Source organism: Rutilus rutilus (assembly GCF_951802725.1).
Source record: "Rutilus rutilus genome assembly, chromosome: 9".
Lineage (NCBI taxonomy): Eukaryota > Metazoa > Chordata > Actinopteri > Cypriniformes > Leuciscidae > Rutilus > Rutilus rutilus.
This window is the reverse complement of record NC_140223.1, coordinates 6,036,535-6,053,979: the sequence shown is the minus strand read 5'-3', so window position 1 is coordinate 6,053,979 and position 17,445 is coordinate 6,036,535. Positions and strand designations below refer to the sequence as shown.

The 17,445-nt window shown below is 37.5% G+C and overlaps 1 protein-coding gene across 1 annotated transcript in view; it reads right to left on the bottom strand.

Annotated features, from left to right (window-relative positions):
- The window catches only part of LOC311296649 (uncharacterized protein), a 483,049-nt gene that overhangs the window by 249,447 nt on the left and 216,157 nt on the right, over window positions 1-17,445 (bottom strand). The window lies entirely within an intron of this gene.

Here is a 17,445-nt window from a genome sequence, read left to right as displayed (position 1 = left end):
AATTAACAGAATGCATAGCTGATATAAAAAATTGGATGACTCGTAATTTCCTACTTCTAAATTCTGAAAAAACAGAGATTCTAATTATTGGACAAAAAACTTCCTCACGTAATAACCTAGAATACTGTCTAACACTTGATGGCTGCTCTGTTAAGTCTTCGTCGTCGGTTAGGAACCTGGGTGTGCTCTTTGATACCAATCTTTCATTTGAAAGTTACGTGTCTAGTATCTGTAAAACCACATTTTTCCATCTTAAAAATATATCTAAATTACGTCATATGCTCTCATTGACAAATGCGGAACAATTAGTTCATGCGTTCATGACATCAAGGATAGATTATTGTAATGCTCTACTGGGTGGTTGCCCTGCACGCTTAATAAACAAACTACAGCTGGTTCAAAACGCAGCAGCTCGAGTTCTTACCAGAACCAGGAAGTATGACCATATTAGCCCGGTTCTGTCAACACTGCACTGGCTCCCTATTAAACATCGCATCAATTTTAAAATATTGCTGATTACTTAAAGCACTAAATGGTTTAGCTCCGCAGTACTTGAGCGAGCTCTTAACGCATTATACTCCTTCACGTTTATTGCGATCTCAAAATTCCGGCCAGTTGATAATACCTAGAATATCAAAATCAACTGCTGGCGGTAGATCCTTTTCCTATTTAGCACCAAAACTTTGGAACAGCCTTCCTACCATTGTCCGGGAAGCAGACACACTCTGTCAGTTCAAATCTAGATTAAAGACACATCTCTTTGACATAGCGTTCCCATAATACATTATAGACTTCTATAATTCAATATTAGGCTGCATAGATTAGGTCAGCTGGAACCGGGAACACTTCCCATAAATCCTGATGTACTTGTTACATCATGAGAAGAATGGCATCTACGCTAATTTTAGTGTCTTTGTTTATCCCAAGGTTTTCCCGCAGCCTGCCGGATCCAGGCCGTTTCCAGATCTGATGAAGGACCTTCGCCTGGACCCGATGTCAACGCAGTGCTGAAGTGCCAACTAGTCTCTCCCTATGGAGGATCCCTTTCCCACTCTACAGATAAAGCGTCGTCGGGAAAACTCAATTTGCGTATCTACCCCGAATTGATAAAATAAAATAAAATTCTGAATCAAAACTATAAGGAAACACCAGTAATTTGTTTAGTCTTGGTTTGTAGGGAATTCCAAACCTGCACACATATATTCAAACGCACATAACTATGGAACCCGTTCTTAATGCGCATCTGAACGCCATCAGCGTTTCTCACAGGTTCGCGTTTAAAGTCTGTGTAGAGAGAATGGTGTCGTCTTGGCGGCCCTAATTTAAAAACAAATGATCGTTGCGACGGAAGCGAATCAATCAAAACTAACTTTAGCTGGAAAATAACTTTATTAAAGAACCGCTATAAAGCCAAACAATCTTACGTTAAACTATACATTTATCTCTGTAAAGCTGCTTTGAGACAATCTACATTGTTAAAAGCGCTATATAAATGAAGATGACTTGACTTGACTTGACAGCTTCATGTACTAGCTACCAAGATCCTGGTAAGTAGAAAAACTACTTTAAAAACACTTTTCATAATATGGTATGCTTCAAATGAAAACAAGGAGTTGCGTAAAAAGGAAGCCTCATTATACCTGCACTTTTGCTATGTTTAGTAACTAGTCATCTGACAATGTTCGTTTTCTAAATGCTTTTTCCACAGTCCCCTAACATGCCTCAAATATTAAAGTTACCACAATTTGGTGCATCAAGCCCTGTCAACATGACAGAAATAGGAACACTTTAGACAATAGCATCACTGTTTCTCAGCAAAATCACATGGTTGTTGTTTAGTTTCACAATTAAGTGGGCAACACTACTGACAGCCAGCACCTACACAGAATCTTAAGGGTCATGGATTTGATTGCCCATTTCCAGCTATCCTTTCACCCTCTGCCTTCTCTGCTAACACTGGACTGTCCCTGTATTAAAAGCAATGGAAATGCCTCAAAAGAAGTCAGTGGTAGTGGAAATGCAATGTTGGATTTGTAGTATGTTTTTATTTTTCTCTTTCTCTCTCTGAAGATTTTAATATGCAGAGGCTTGAGGACCTTCTACGGGATTCAGAGAGCATTGATGGGCAAGATTTTGCTCAGCAGCCATCTTTGTCCAGTTGGTGTCAAAGACAGAAAGGGGTCCAACAATGTTGGCAACAGGCGAGGCCACAAAACATTCACAACTTGTTGTCAGCTGAGAACATTGTCCAGATGAAGTGCAACCACTGTCACGGGACAGAAGCCATCATCCGTTGCAGGGAAGGTTTGCTCTCAGAGTGGTTTTGTGCAGACTGTGATCAATTGGTTCATAAACACCACACTCTGCACAGTAGGCGGACCACCATGTATGGCTTTTATAAATACATTCCCCCAACAGAGTTTGTGAAACTCCATGATGATAAGTACATCATCTGTGAACAAGGTTGGTGTCTCTTTTTCAGTTGATTTGCATTTTTTCATCAACACACAAACATTATTAAATTATTCATTATGTTTTCCAAGTACTTGCTAACAATCCAAACATTCTTTAATGTCATCCTGATTGTCCTTTGCTCTTGCAGATTGTTTGCTGCCAACAGCCTTTCCTCAAAATATATGCTCCTGTGACACTGGTGATGTTGCAATCTCTGTTGGTAGATCCATCATACTGGTTTGCATAAATGGTAGGATTGGGTAAAAAAATATTGTTTATCTAACATATTACTTTAGTTCCTTGTTAGTTATTTGTCTTTCATGTGCTCTCAGGCCGTTATAATCTTCACGTTCCGGTGCTAACATGCAAACACTGCAATAAGCAATGGGCTCCAGAAGTCAGTGACTTTGTAAGGAGGGGTTACTGGCCCGCTACCATGCAAGCACAGACACTTTTCCACCAAGATCTGTTCCAGTCCTTTGCAGCTATGAAGACAACAGGTCCAGGAATGTCAGTGAAAGCCTTCACAGCAATGTTGGGCCAGAGAACAAAGCGGTTTGGAAGAGTGAAAGACAAATGCATTCGTTATTATTGTAAGCAGCTGTAAGGCTGGACAGAATGGCAAAAAGGGTGTTCGAGTCCAAACAGGGCGCAAATTCAAATATACCCACATATGAAGTCAAGGTCCACAAGTGGCTGTAATATTTCAGGTTACTGAAATGAACTGAACTGAAGACCATATTAGACAGCATTGCCAATTGCATCCTTTCTTGGGTTTGAAAAGGTATCATCAAATCAAATTACAGGTTCCAGAAAGCAAACCAGTGAGTTTTGTGTACACATTAAAAACAGCCAATGTAGTTAATGTATGTGCTTGCTATTAACATTATCATAATAATATAGTTCTCATTTTGTTATTTAAAATTAAGCTGTTGATACTGTAGCTGTTGAATATAATATCCATGTTAGACTTTGTAACCTTGTTTATTATTATAATTTATTATTATTATTATTATTATTATGTAAAACTTCTTACTACAGTGGTTATCCAGAATACATTTTGTTGTAGGAGTGAAGAGCCAGGGTTCTTTGATGGAGTGTTTTTATCCCAAGACTCTGAGGTGTCCAGTTTTGTTGAGGAAGTCCGGGGGAAGTCAAGAGTGTAAGTTTTCAGTCAGGCTGAGCAGCGGGTATCTCTGGCTTATTTTATAACTAATTGGAAGTAAAGTTGGAAACACTGTAGCCTTATTAGGTGTTCGGATGAGGGAATCTTTGATCAGGTGTTGAGATGGCAATGGCAGGTTGCTGAGGTTAGCGACGCAATCGGACTTTCACAAAGAGTGAAGTTGCAGAGCTGGATGAAAAAAAATACAACTAGATTCTAATCCAGAGGGCACAGTGTATCTGTAGTATTGGTTGCCGCACATACAGTATGTCTGACCAAGTTAGACTATTGCAATTATCCTCCTGCATGCTAAATGGCAAATAATTTCTATTGGTTTGTTATACTCCAGGGAGTTGCAGATGGAAGATGGGTCAGGCAATCAAAGACAAAATCTAATCAGACTGTAATTGTTGGTGTGTTTGAGCGTGCAGCCCTGCTATTTAACTTTTTACTTTGGTAGACGGCAGGAAGAGCGATGTGTGGGGAATCCCACTGGACAGCAGCAAGAGAGACATCAAAGCAGGCCAACAAGTTGGATGAAGAAGTTGTAGAAATTGCTGTGTGCAGGCATGCATTCCTCCTCAAAGGTTGGTATTGGTCTTGATAAATTGTAATGAAAAATATTTGTAGATGAAACATCTGAAGCCTATTCTTCAGTGTGCAATGTGCTCTCTACTTAGCTATTTCTTTCTTTCCAGAAGGTATAGAGGAGAAAACTTTACCGTATTTTCCGCACTATAAGGCGCACTTAAAAGCCTTTATTTTTTTCAAAAAATGCGCCTTATAATCCGGAGCGCCTTATGTTAACGTCTGTTAAACAACCGCTGACTTAAACCTTGTTTATACTTTCGCCTGACACCGGAGCGCGAGCCTCCGCTGACTGCGCGCGCAACTCCCCAAACAGACGAGGCATTTATACTTGACGCAACTGTTTTGTTTTAGACTGAACACCAGACCATATAACTGATTTAGACGCGCAAACTGGGTGCCGGTGTGATGAGATGTACTACTAATATCCGTCTGCTCGGGCAGATTCGGCTCAAAGTCATGCATCTTCGGATTCAGAGGCGCGCGCGCTGTTAAGCCGAATCTGCCCGAGCAGACGGATATTATTTTTTTTATTAACTTCGCGCTCATGCGGACGCGTCGAGTATAAACAAGGTATCTTGGTTTACATTTGGACTTTGGATGTGATCTTAGGCTTGAAAAGGTTGGTGACCACTGCTTAACGCAAACCCAGTCAAACGTTTGACTGCAGTATCTTCTATTCTATGCGCCTTATAATCCGGTGCGCCCTATATATGAAAACAGTTCTAAAATAGGCCATTCATTGAAGGTGCGCCTTATAATCCGGTGCGCCTTATAGTGCGGAAAATACGGTACATATCCAATGTTTCTCCAAAAAGAGTTCCAGGGTGCTGCATTTTTGGCCATGGATGTGACCTGCCGTTATGTGCCATACCTGGAGAAGGTGTCAGAGGCCCTGACTCATCTTCAACCTCTTCAGAAAATGAGACCTTGCTTGTCCGTGATGCATGCCAAAGTTTTCTCTCCAGATGTGCCCTGACCACAAAGTATATGTCCAAGTCAGGTTTGTAAGCTTCTTTGCCCCCTGCTCCCCTGCAAATGTACACATTAACATTTTGCAATTTATTGTGATTTTTCTATTGTTCTTTACAGTAAGAACTGATATGCTTACTGTCCATGCTATTGGGTGGAATCGACGTAAAGAGAACGGCCTCCACATTGCCTTGTCTTCCAGATTCAAAAAGGTATGTTCATGTATTGAAAAAGGATGGGCTATTTTAAACCGTTAAATTTGAACTTAAAGTCCACCCAAAATGCATCACTTCAGCTATGTATATGTAGTCGAATATGTCATTATATTAAATCAGGCAGGAACATATACTTTTTGGTATTTTATGTGTGTTGTGTGTTGCTGTTTTGCAGACAGTAGAAAACACCTTAGATGCAACAGAGATCCTGAAGAAGATGCAGGACCAGTTGCATTGCAGTGATGACATGCTAAAGCAGTGGGTTGTTGATGTCATCAGTGGGCCAGTAGCGGGAAGGGCAATGTTGTTTTATACATAAACACTGTTGGAGTAATTTGGTTGTAATGCATGTAGCTGTAGCTTAATGTTCAATTATGATGTGGGGATGGGCACTATTTGCAAGTCATAAGTCTTCAATTAGTATTTTGACGTAAAGAAAGTAAACATTTTAGCAATGAAAACAGAATGATTGGTGCATGTTCATGCAAATCAGACCAAAATGGAACAATATTATTTGAGGTAGGAAATGACAGACCAAGCACAATGTGCCAGTAAAGCCCAATTTATAAGTCAACATAAGACATAAGTCAATGTATCATCATCAAATTAGTTTATTAATGTATGATGTTTTCATTCCTTCAGACGGTATAGACATTCTCGCCAAGAAGAAGCTTTTTGACCAACTAATGCTGGTCTCACGACTGCCAGAAGAAAAGCAGATCCTGAAGGAGATGATGCAGCACTGTCAGCACTAGTGGTGGGGATCTCTAGGCACCTCACGATTCGATTCGATTACCATTCAGAGGGTAACGGTTATCCATGCATCTTTTTTTTTTTGACTACTTGGTACTTTTAAAGCAAAGTATTTATGATGACCCATAACGAATTTCCTTCCAATACGTCCTATATTCATTTTATTAATAAAACAAATGGAAGTGATTTGGCAAGTCAACGTTAATGTTACATTTGCCAGCATATGTCCCAACATTACAAAGAACCAACAGGAAAATAAATGTGTGCCTGTACTAACAGTGTAATGTAGTAAATGATTACAAACTTCAGCTTATTCTGAATCTCTAGCATTTAATACTACTAGACTTCTAATCTAACCAACATCCTCTTGTTATTTCCAGTGAGCAATATAATCCTTCAGACAAAAAAATAAATAAATCATTTTGCTGTAGCAAAATCACAAACAGTTTTCGTTCAAAAATATAGAATGATGTACCAGCAGCTCTCATACACACATAATGCTTGTGGACTTACGCATATTCTGAATAATTTGTAACATACAAAGCCGCTATTATACACAACTAAAGAATAAAGAGTTATGACTTGAAATGTTGGCTGTATACCACAATCAAAAACAGCTTATACAAAAAAAGTGAATGAACATCTGCAGAGAGCACAGTCAAAATGTAACTTTTTGTGACTGGCATTGAACTGATACACACTGTGAGTGTTGAGGGCAGTGTAACGTGCGTATAACAGATCGGTTTACAGCATATTGATGTGAAAACTAAATAATACAGAAAGCAGCTCTCATACAGAAAATACTAAATAGGTCACAATGAAATTGCCAATTTTCCATACGTTACCCAGGTAGCCAGCGGGATCGGGCCAATCGCGGCTGAGTGTCGGCTCACTCGGCTGTGTACTGGCAGCGGCTCACCGGAAGTGACCAGCTCTGGCCCAGTAATGGTTGCCAGATCTGGCTAGGTTTTGGCTGTGTGTAGCTGGGCCGATTGTGGTTGAGAAATGGTGCATTAGGCACATTAAATTATAAAAATGCCACAATTCATAGAACTTCAAAAGGAGTTTTAAATTCATGATTTAATATACATTTTTTGTTTACCTGTTGCCATTAAAACTGTAACAAAAATGAATTATAAACTAAAAATGTTGTACTGTAATAAAATATATGTGCCTATATTATTTATGGTTTAATTATATCAAGGATTAGCATGATGAACTTAAATGGGGTAGAGCAAATGGGAGACCAGGGCAAATACAATTATTATATTATTTTCACCATGTTGAAATAAAAAATCCACAAGGACCATATTTGAGTTCCCATGATTTTTCAGTGTGAGGAAAAATAGAGAGTGGTGGATTATGGCAAAAAAATAATAACAACAATAAATAGCCTATATTGTATATAAAAGAATTGGAATGACATATATATATATATATATATATATATATATATATATTTGTATTTGTTAAATTTTTGTTAAAATGTTTTTGTTAAATTAATCTGATGGGTATACCTACGAACTGAAGTTACACCAAAACATTTGACTTTTAGTATATATATTTTTATTATTAAAGTGCCATAGTAATAATAATAATAATTATTACTAGTAATAATTAGTAATAATTATAATTATGATTAATATTATATCCCATCAAAATGGACTTTGCTTATAATAATAATAATAATAATAATAAAGAAAAAAAATATATATATAATATAAACCTTACTATTTCACAACAAGTGCAAAGACGCGAAAGAACCAGATCGAGGGTATATAAGCAAGGGACACGCGCCCATCGCGCGCACAGCCGGACTCCACTGTGGATGAGAGGTCATCGCCGGACTCATACTGAGGTAAAGTATTTTTTGTGTATATAATGGACGGCCTGTATGTTAAACGTACGCATCTAGATCTTCTGTTCTCATAAACAATGGCTTTTCTGCCTTTTTTGTGGCTTTTTCCCCCATATGGTACACTTTCAGCGCTAATTACCGTTAATACCGTTATATCTGTCTGACGTCATTCACACTATATGGAGCAGATTTGCTAGGATTGAGAAAACCTATTTCGTTTCAGATTCATGTTGGTAAAGTTAACGTTAGTTTTTTTAAAAGTAAGTTTACAATTATTAATATTATTTTACTCTAATATTTGGTTGCGTTAACGTGCGGGAGTGCGCTCTCTAAGGAGCGCGTGAACTCCTCTGTCACGCACTCTGAGCGCGAGCGCTCTCTCTATTTACATTGAGAGAGTGAGTGAGAGACAGAAATGACTGAGCATACAGTAGCCTACCCGTGTGAGATTATAATAACTAGTGCAAAATCAGTTTTGTGTGTGTTTTTAGTGGTGCCCCTGAAAGAGACTGTGAACGCATTGAATTCAGGGATCAGGTTACCACAAATGATGGCTGTGAATAAAATATAATATTCAGAAGTAAACAGTGTAGCTGACAGAGTATGTCAGAATGTTTATTTTTAAAACACAACCTTCTTGGGGCTTCTTTGACCGATACATTTAATGATATCTTTAGCATTTCTAATCCAAACAACGTCAAACTTGGTCGAGTTAACATCCATCTGACTAACGGTTTGAGAGATATGCAAATAACAGACACACACACACACACACACACATACAGACAGATGTTTCTGTAATTCATAGATAGATAATTGCACTTTTTATATAATACAAAAAAAAAATACAGTACAACATTTATACAACCAGGGAAAAAAATATTTATCATATTCAAGTAAAATTGATTTTACGTTGTATTGTGGCTTAATATTTATTTTACTTGTCAGAGTTTCTTTTGTAAATTTTTTCAGATGTTTTGAGATATTCATAAATAACAGCTTTTATTGATTTTATGGTGAATGGCATGAAAATAATTATTTTCTCTCTTTTTTAGTGTCAACTTTCATCTGATCGTTGTAAGTGATCAATCTAGCAGTCATCTGCATGTATGATTTGCCATGTTCTTAAAAAATTGATTAGTCAATGATCATTTATGAACAATCAATACATTTCGATTTGTAAATGCAATATTTCTGAATCAAATTCAGTGTTTTTCTTTTTCTCACCTTTTCCTTCCCTTGTTTTTTTGTCAATAGCTGTTACACACACCCAAAGGCTCCTTTAAGAGCCACAGCACAGTGCGTCTTTGGCTTTGTAAGTATATGCATATATTTGTCAGTCACATTCTCAATATTTGCGTTTAGGTTCAGTAAAGCTAGATCATGCAGTTAGTCATTAATCATGGCTTAATAAAGACAAATAATTGTTAAAGTATAGGATCATCTCATCTGATTATTGGATTTAAAAATGTATTTTGTGGTGAGTGAACTTTTATTATGTAACTAAACACTATATTAGCCTATGTGCCTAGTGTAATGTAAAAGTAATTTTTTTTACAAAGATGTTTGTTATGGTTTTTGTCTTATGAAAGACTTTGAACTTGGTCAACAGTAAAACCCAAGTTGAAAATAAAAACCTAATTTTTATATGTTTGCTAGTAGTAGCTTAGTAGCTGGAGCTTATCTGGGCAGGTTAAGTTAGAGGTTATAACATTTTAAGTGAAGACAAATTTAGTGTTATTTGTTTATGCTTAAAAAAATAAAAAAAATAAAAAAAATAATTCTATACTAATAATATTAAAAATAATAAGAAAATAAGAAATGCTTCTTTTTAGCAGCATATTAGTATTATTACTGAAGGATCATGTGACACTGAAGACTGGAGTAATGACGCTTATATATATATATATATATATATATTGCTTGTGTAAGAAAAGAAGAAAAGAAAAGCTGCCTCTTAACACATATGAGTTATTTATTTATTTTTTGCATCTCAGAAATTACTAGCTGTCACAGAATAATCATGCAACCTCTGTAATATGTACTATTGTAAATCATTGTAAAGGTTTTGTTTTTAGTTTTTGGGGTTTTTCAAATTATTTTTAAATCCTTTTCTGTTCAAAGACAATGTGTCACATTGCCGACTTCCTCCAACCTCATGGGCAAAGGATGGTCGAAGCCTCTGGCCTCCATTTAAAGTACGGGAGAAATGCAACAGGGTAGTGATGAGAGGTGACCCTCCTGACGAATCCTGGCCAAGTCACACCATAAGGATAAGGGCAACAGAAAGTATCAAATTATGATTTAAGTATTAATCACAACTGGCATTAATGCGTCTCTGTTGTGTACGCGCCACAGACTGTCCGCGCACTGCACGTCTGCTGAGTTCCGTCAATATTACGTTATTAGGAATTATTATAGATTTTTTCTTTAGAAAAGCAATTTTTGACATTTGTGAATCAATTCAGAATCGTCCACGTCCGCATCGTGATGCATCTAATCATGGGTTAGTCACCAGGGTTGTCAAGTTTACCGGCACAGCCCTAGTTTATATATATTGTTAGATACAATAAGAGCTGTGAAAAATAAGCACATAATCTAGGTATATATATGGCATAAATTCACTTATATCATAATCTTCTACAGCAATTGTCATTCACATTTTAACTATTTAACTAGTTCCCTATAATTAAAAATTAATTATTAGTATTAGTAATTCATTAGTAATTAAAATTACCCCATTTACTCACCCTCAAGCCATCCTAGGTGTATATGACTTTCTTCTTTCAGACGAATACAATCTGAGTTATAATAAAAATGTCCTGGCTCTTCCAAGCTTTATAATGGAAGTGAACGGCCGTTTCTGTTGTGAAGTCCATAAAAGTGCATCTATCCATGATAAAAGTGCTCCACACGGCCCTGGGGAGTGAATAAAGGCCTTCTGAAGTGAAGCGATGTGTTCGTGTAAGAAAAATATCCGGCAGACGGCATACGCAAGTCGACTTACGCCAAAAGAGTAACACTTGACGATGAGTGACGATGTGCGGTTACAAACAAACAGGGCTGGACAACAAACTCAAGCTCCTCCAACATTTCTCTTCAGAAATTGTCGTTTTAGACTTTGATTCGTGACTGGTGTTTTGTTTTGCTCTATCCTCTGCGCTTCCGCGTTCGTCATTACGTTGTACGTCAGGTCAAGTGTTACTCTTTTGCCGTAAATCGGATAGAGGATGACAAAACTAACCTTTGGTACATCAAAAATATGATATTTGATAAACAGATCTCACTTGTTTGCTGTTATTAAATCAGGGTTCACTTGAAAATTCACATTTATCCTCCAGAACTCATTAATGTTTTAATATATTTCAGACCCAGTGGAAGTGAAAGAGCAAAGACAAGAACTGAAGTGACATTTTCAGTTTCAAACTCCAGGAGTAGCAGCTGAAATCTGTTAAAGAGGAGATTGAAGACATGAGTGATCCAGAACCATCCAGAATAAAACATGAAGATACTGAGGAGCAAATAGGTTGGTGTCCATTCTTGATTCTTCAGTGTTGACTGTGTAATGAATTAGCTCTATCAAATATTAATAATCAATAATAACTGGTTATAATTGATTATGAATATTTGGATCAGTTAATATAATTAACTTAATATTACAATCAACCCACCTGTTTGTCTTGTGAACACTCAGCGTTAATTGTTTATTAATTCTAAGAAATATTCAATTGCGGGGAAGGGAAATGTCTTTTCTTACTGTACAGCACTAAGAGCCTGTAGTCAAAATCTAAATCGTAAAGTAAACTTTGTTGCAAGCAGAGAATCTGAACCAAATACATATTGTGCACAAGTTTTATTAACTAAATCACAAACATAACTAAACTAAACAAACATACAACAATGTTACATTCCTAAGAGTGGGCTTTGAAGCTTATTTGTTAAATGTTATAGTTATGTGTCTGATTGTCTCAGTCGTTACAACTGCTTTGGTAGATGTGATGTGATTTGCCGCTGCTATCAGTGGCGCGGATACAGTCTCTTGTGGCTCGCGCACAGTTTTCACTCAGATGCGCGCTTCAATCCCTTCAATCTATCGCCGTTGCGGAGACTTTCTATTCTTTGAAATCTTACAAAACAAAATGCACACAAACTGCTTGATATACAACCACCGATGAACATATTCGGTGAAAAAAAAAAAAAACTATACGAGTGCGGATTAGAACCCAGAACCTCTGACACGCTTGGCAAAAGTTCTACCACTAGACCTTTGCAGTAGCCTGGGTGCCAGCCCGAACCCCACCCACAACATTTTTTGGTCGGGAAGTTCGGTCTGGACTCGATCCGTTGAGGAGTAATTATGCCCGGCTCCCAAAAGGCCGAGCCAATCAAATTGCCAGGGCGGGCTTTAATCGATGATGGACAGATGATCTGCGGTTACGTAATCACCCACGTCACCAAAGAGCGCTTGATTTGAATTAGTTTACAACAAAGAAGACTGCCGCTGGAGAATTGAGATTTCACGAGTTAGGGTTAGGGTTCACACTTACAAATAAGTCAGATAGAATAAATGCGTATATGAGATTTCACGAGTTCACACAAATAAGTCAGATATGCGTATATGACGTGCTAGGTAAGTTGACAAAGTGAATATGCTTCCTCATGCTGATAGATAGGGTAACATTAGACATGGTATTGTTTGATGACAAGTTGATATTGGATTGATTATTTGTACGTGCTCCTCCCGAACTTTGTTTATGAAACATCATGTGTAGATTCCGCCATCGCGTCTTTATAGAAGACATCCACAGCGCATTCATTTTAAAAGAGGAACAGAGAGCCGCGACATTTTGTTGGTTGAAAATATGAATGAAGAGCATGCGTCATTTACTCCGTTGCTCTGATTGGTTGTAGGTCTATCCAATTGAGTGCAGAGTTTTTTTTTTTTTTCTGGTTCGGTTGAGACACGCCCCATAATCAAATCTCTATGGAGCAGTATCAGACTCACATTCTGACCAGAATATGAGTATGACGAAGTCAGGCTACCTTTGCAGTACACAAATGTAAAATAAGTATCAATGCATTTAGGGCTGGGCGATATGACGAAATATATCGTCTGGACGATAGAAAATGTCTATCGTTTTATATAAGGCTCTATCGTTTACGCCACGATAAGGCGTTTTACGGCAGAATTAACCTCACGGCATGCCCTTGCACGCTGCAATACATAAACAAACATGGAGGAAGACGGTAGTAGACGCGGTTCAGACCAGGGTAAGTTAATTCTCAACTAAATGACCAGCCAACCCAACCCGTTAGTAGCTCCACAACAGCGCGCATCTTGTGCATTCATTCATTCACACACACACACACACACACACACACACATACACACAGAGAGAAACGCGATTCATATTTAAACAGTCTTTTTGCGTGTACAGACACTATTGCGATTAGAACAAAGCAAATATAGAACTGACCTATTCCTCAACCGGATCCGTTGCTCCTCGAAATGAAAACGAGGTGAACCTGAAAGTGAACATATCCAACTTTGTGGGTGTTCACAGGTTTGCGTGGATCGCCTCAGATTATTTGCGTTTGAATAGCGCGCGCTCTCCGTAATTAAGATCAAAGTCAACAGAATATTTTTAATCTCTTTTGCACTTATAAGAAAAAAAAACTATCGCGCCGGCGCGATTGTCGAACCCAGGGGGTTAAAAAATTGATTTTCGCCAAAAATCCTCTTTGGCTCCGCGGCTGCCATGGTAAACAACGTCAGCCTACCGGTGACTGAAGTCTCACGTCACGTGCGAGTCAAGAGCGAAGTGATTGACATTACCAGGCTACCGTAGCTATGGCTTGGATTCGTTAGCAAACATTGCCCCCCTGTGGTATTTGCATGTTACTATCACAAGCATAATGTTGTGGCCTGCCCAGAAAAACGTTGGTTCTAATAATTATTTACCTCCGCCAACAGCGAGACCGGCCAATGTTAGAGACCCGGCCGGTAATGGAATACAGGCCAATATTAGAGGATTTACGGTAGACTATTCATGAACTGAATTAACAGAAAAATTGCTATATCGTTATGTATATCGTTATCGGGATATCAAATGAGCTATATCGGGATATGAAATTTTGGCCATATCGCCCAGCCCTAAATGCATTTAGTCACTTGGAAATTCTCTATATAACAATATATATTTGTATCTCGAATGACAAATGTACCCAAAATGACCCAATGTACTATTGAAATTGATTTCTGGACATCGTAATGTTATTTTTCCCGAAAATTGTTATTGTACACAAACATGTATTGTATCTGCCCACCGTCTAGACGTCGACACATCGCTGGGCCTCAGGGGCGTTCTGTCATACGCATCACAATTTGATTGGCTGATAAAACACGTCAGTCAAAGTTATGATCAAATGGAAAATGGCAGCTTCAACGGAAGGCTAGCTATACTACTAGTGCTGGTCCACGGAGCTGCGTTTAGATGACATATGAAAAATCCAGCTCAGACTCACAAAAAATAACCATATTCTTTCTGGAAATATAATCGTAACGTACTGATAGACAGTAATTGAATTTAAATATGTTCAGACACACATTAATTTAATTATAGAAAAAATATATATTTTTGATTTTGACAGGGCCAGCAGAGAAGGCCCTGCTGGCTCTGACGGCACACCACTGGTGAATTAATAAGCAGTATATGGATGATAAATGATGAAATGCATCTAAATCATAACCTTGTATATAGCAGTTGTCAAACATGTTTTAACTATATTAACAAGTGAATGACACAACAAAACTTTGCCACATAAAATATCTTATGCCTGATCTCTTTTGCTTTCTGCTATTAAATCAGGGTTCACTTGAACTGATTCTAACTGTATTTCTGTGTATTTTAGACCAGGTGAGAGTGAAAGAGCAAAGACAAGAACTGAATGAAGTGGAGGAGGAACATCGTAACTTTACAATTCAGAGAACAAAAGCCAAAAAGACACTCACCTGCACTCAGTGTGGAAAGAGTTTCACACAGAAAGGACACCTTAAGGCACACATGAGAATTCACACTGGAGAGAAACCGTATACATGCACTCAGTGTGAGAAGAGTTTCAGAGATGCATCAGGTCTCAGTTATCATCTGCGTATTCACTCTGGAGAAAAGCCATTTATCTGTGATCAGTGTGGTAAAGATTTTATTTCATCATCAAATCTAAAAAAACACATGATAGTTCATTCAGATGAGAAGCCTTATGTGTGTTCTCTCTGTGGAAAGAGTTTTTCAAGGCTGGACAGTTTTAAACTGCACCAGAAAACACACGATGAAGTGAGAGATCATGTGTGTTGTGACTGTGGGAAGAGCTTTACTAGAGCTGGTGATCTGAGACAGCACCGAAGAATTCATACTGGAGAAAAACTTTACAAGTGCTCATATTGTGACAAGAGTTTCACTCGGTCTGAATCTCTGAAATCACACGAGCGAGTTCATACTGGAGAGAAGCCGTACTACTGTCCTCAGTGTGAGAAGAGTTTCACTCGATCATATTATCTAGGGACTCATATTAGAAAGCATTGTTCTGTGTCACAGCGAGCAAATGTTTTGACTGACAATGTGTGATTTTGTGAGTAAAAGGTTTCTACAGATCCAATAATTAAAATAAACTGAGATTCAGATAAAGCAAATGTATAAATGAAATAAACTTGAGTTCTGTGACGTTAGTTTTGTGGAAGTTGTTTTTGAGTTGTAACTTTCTGACTTGTCATTTAGCTGTCAGTGTAAGGCAGTTCTTTGTCTCTAGTAAAGCAATAAAAACGTCCTGTGGCCTGTTGCACAAAGCCGGTTTCATCTGCTAACAGGTAAAGTTCGAGATTAGTTTGAGCAAAGTGGATTGTTGTTTAGTTGTGTTCATCATCATGGTAACTTACGCTACACGGCTAAGCTGCTCCAGAGCAGGTTTTATTCTGGGTTAGAGATCGCAGACCAAAACTGGACCAATCAGTGCAGTGACATGTATCTGATACAATAAAGCCACTCCCCCTGTATCTCTCACTCCAAATCAAAGCAGTTTATAGTGTGAAACAAACTCTAGAGACCAAATTGTCCATCTTTTGCTGCTAATTATTCATTATATTTATATTATATGAATTATAATTACTTTTGATTCATGAAATATATTCATATAGTTATTATAGCCTATTAATTGACAAGTAAAATTAAACTTTGCTTTTAAATTAATATAAAAATATCAAGTTATTTTGGCAAAAACGACATGCTAGAAGTGGCTCCCAAATTCATTTAAGGGTAAAAATGTAATTGATGTTCAACAAATAAAAAACATATATAATTCAGATAAACGAATGATAAAGCTTGGGTTGCTGAATATTAAATCCCTTTCTTCAAAAGCACTTATTGTAAATGATATGATTATCATAATCTAGATGTGCTGTGTTTGACAGAAGCCTGGCAGAAAACCAGATGATCACATTACTTTATTGAGTCCACCTCCAAGATCACTGTTATAAACATGAGCCTCCTGTGAAAGGCAAAGGGGTGTTGCTGTAATTTATAGTAATATGTTCAGTATAACTCAGAAGTCTAGGTTCAAATATAACTCTTTTGAAGTGATGGTGCTTTATGTAAGTGTATAAGTGACTAATTCTGTTTGAGATTTGTGCTGGCTACTGTATACAGGCCACCAGGGCACCATACAGACTTTATCAAAGAATTAACAGATTTTCTATCAGAGTTATTACTGGCTGCACATAAAGTGATTTTAATATCCATGTAGATAATGAAAAAGACGCATTGGGATTGGCATTTAGAGACATTCTGAACTCTATTGCAGTTTGACAACACGTGTCAGGACCCACTCATTGTCGTAATCATACTTTAGATTTAATATTGTCACATGGAATCAATGCTGATGAAACATTAATTAATTGAGTTGTATATACATGCTTTATTTGTGTAATTTCAAAGACCTGCTATGTTCATTATTTTCAGTGTAGCTAAGCTAAATTTGCTGTGATCATTTGAACATGTACAACTGCGGCATACATTTTATTTTTGTCACACAAAAGATTTTATTTTTTTATTTAATTGATGTTCTGGAAAACTGAAAGAACACGAGCGAGTTCATACTAGAGAGAAGCTGTATTACTGTACTGAGTGTGAGAAGAGCTTCATTCATAAAAAAAAAGCCTTCTGACTCACATGAAGATATGTCGTAAGAAGTCGTCACAATGAGGAACAATTCATTTTCATGTCAAATACATTCAAGTAAATAGTGTGAGACAAAAAAAAAATACTACATTGCATACTGAATGTCAGCTTGCTTATTTGGCTCAAGATTAGGATTTATTGAGTCCACATGTCATGCAAACTAGAAACTATGCTTCCAACTACAGGTCGAGAGATGCCGAACCAACCACA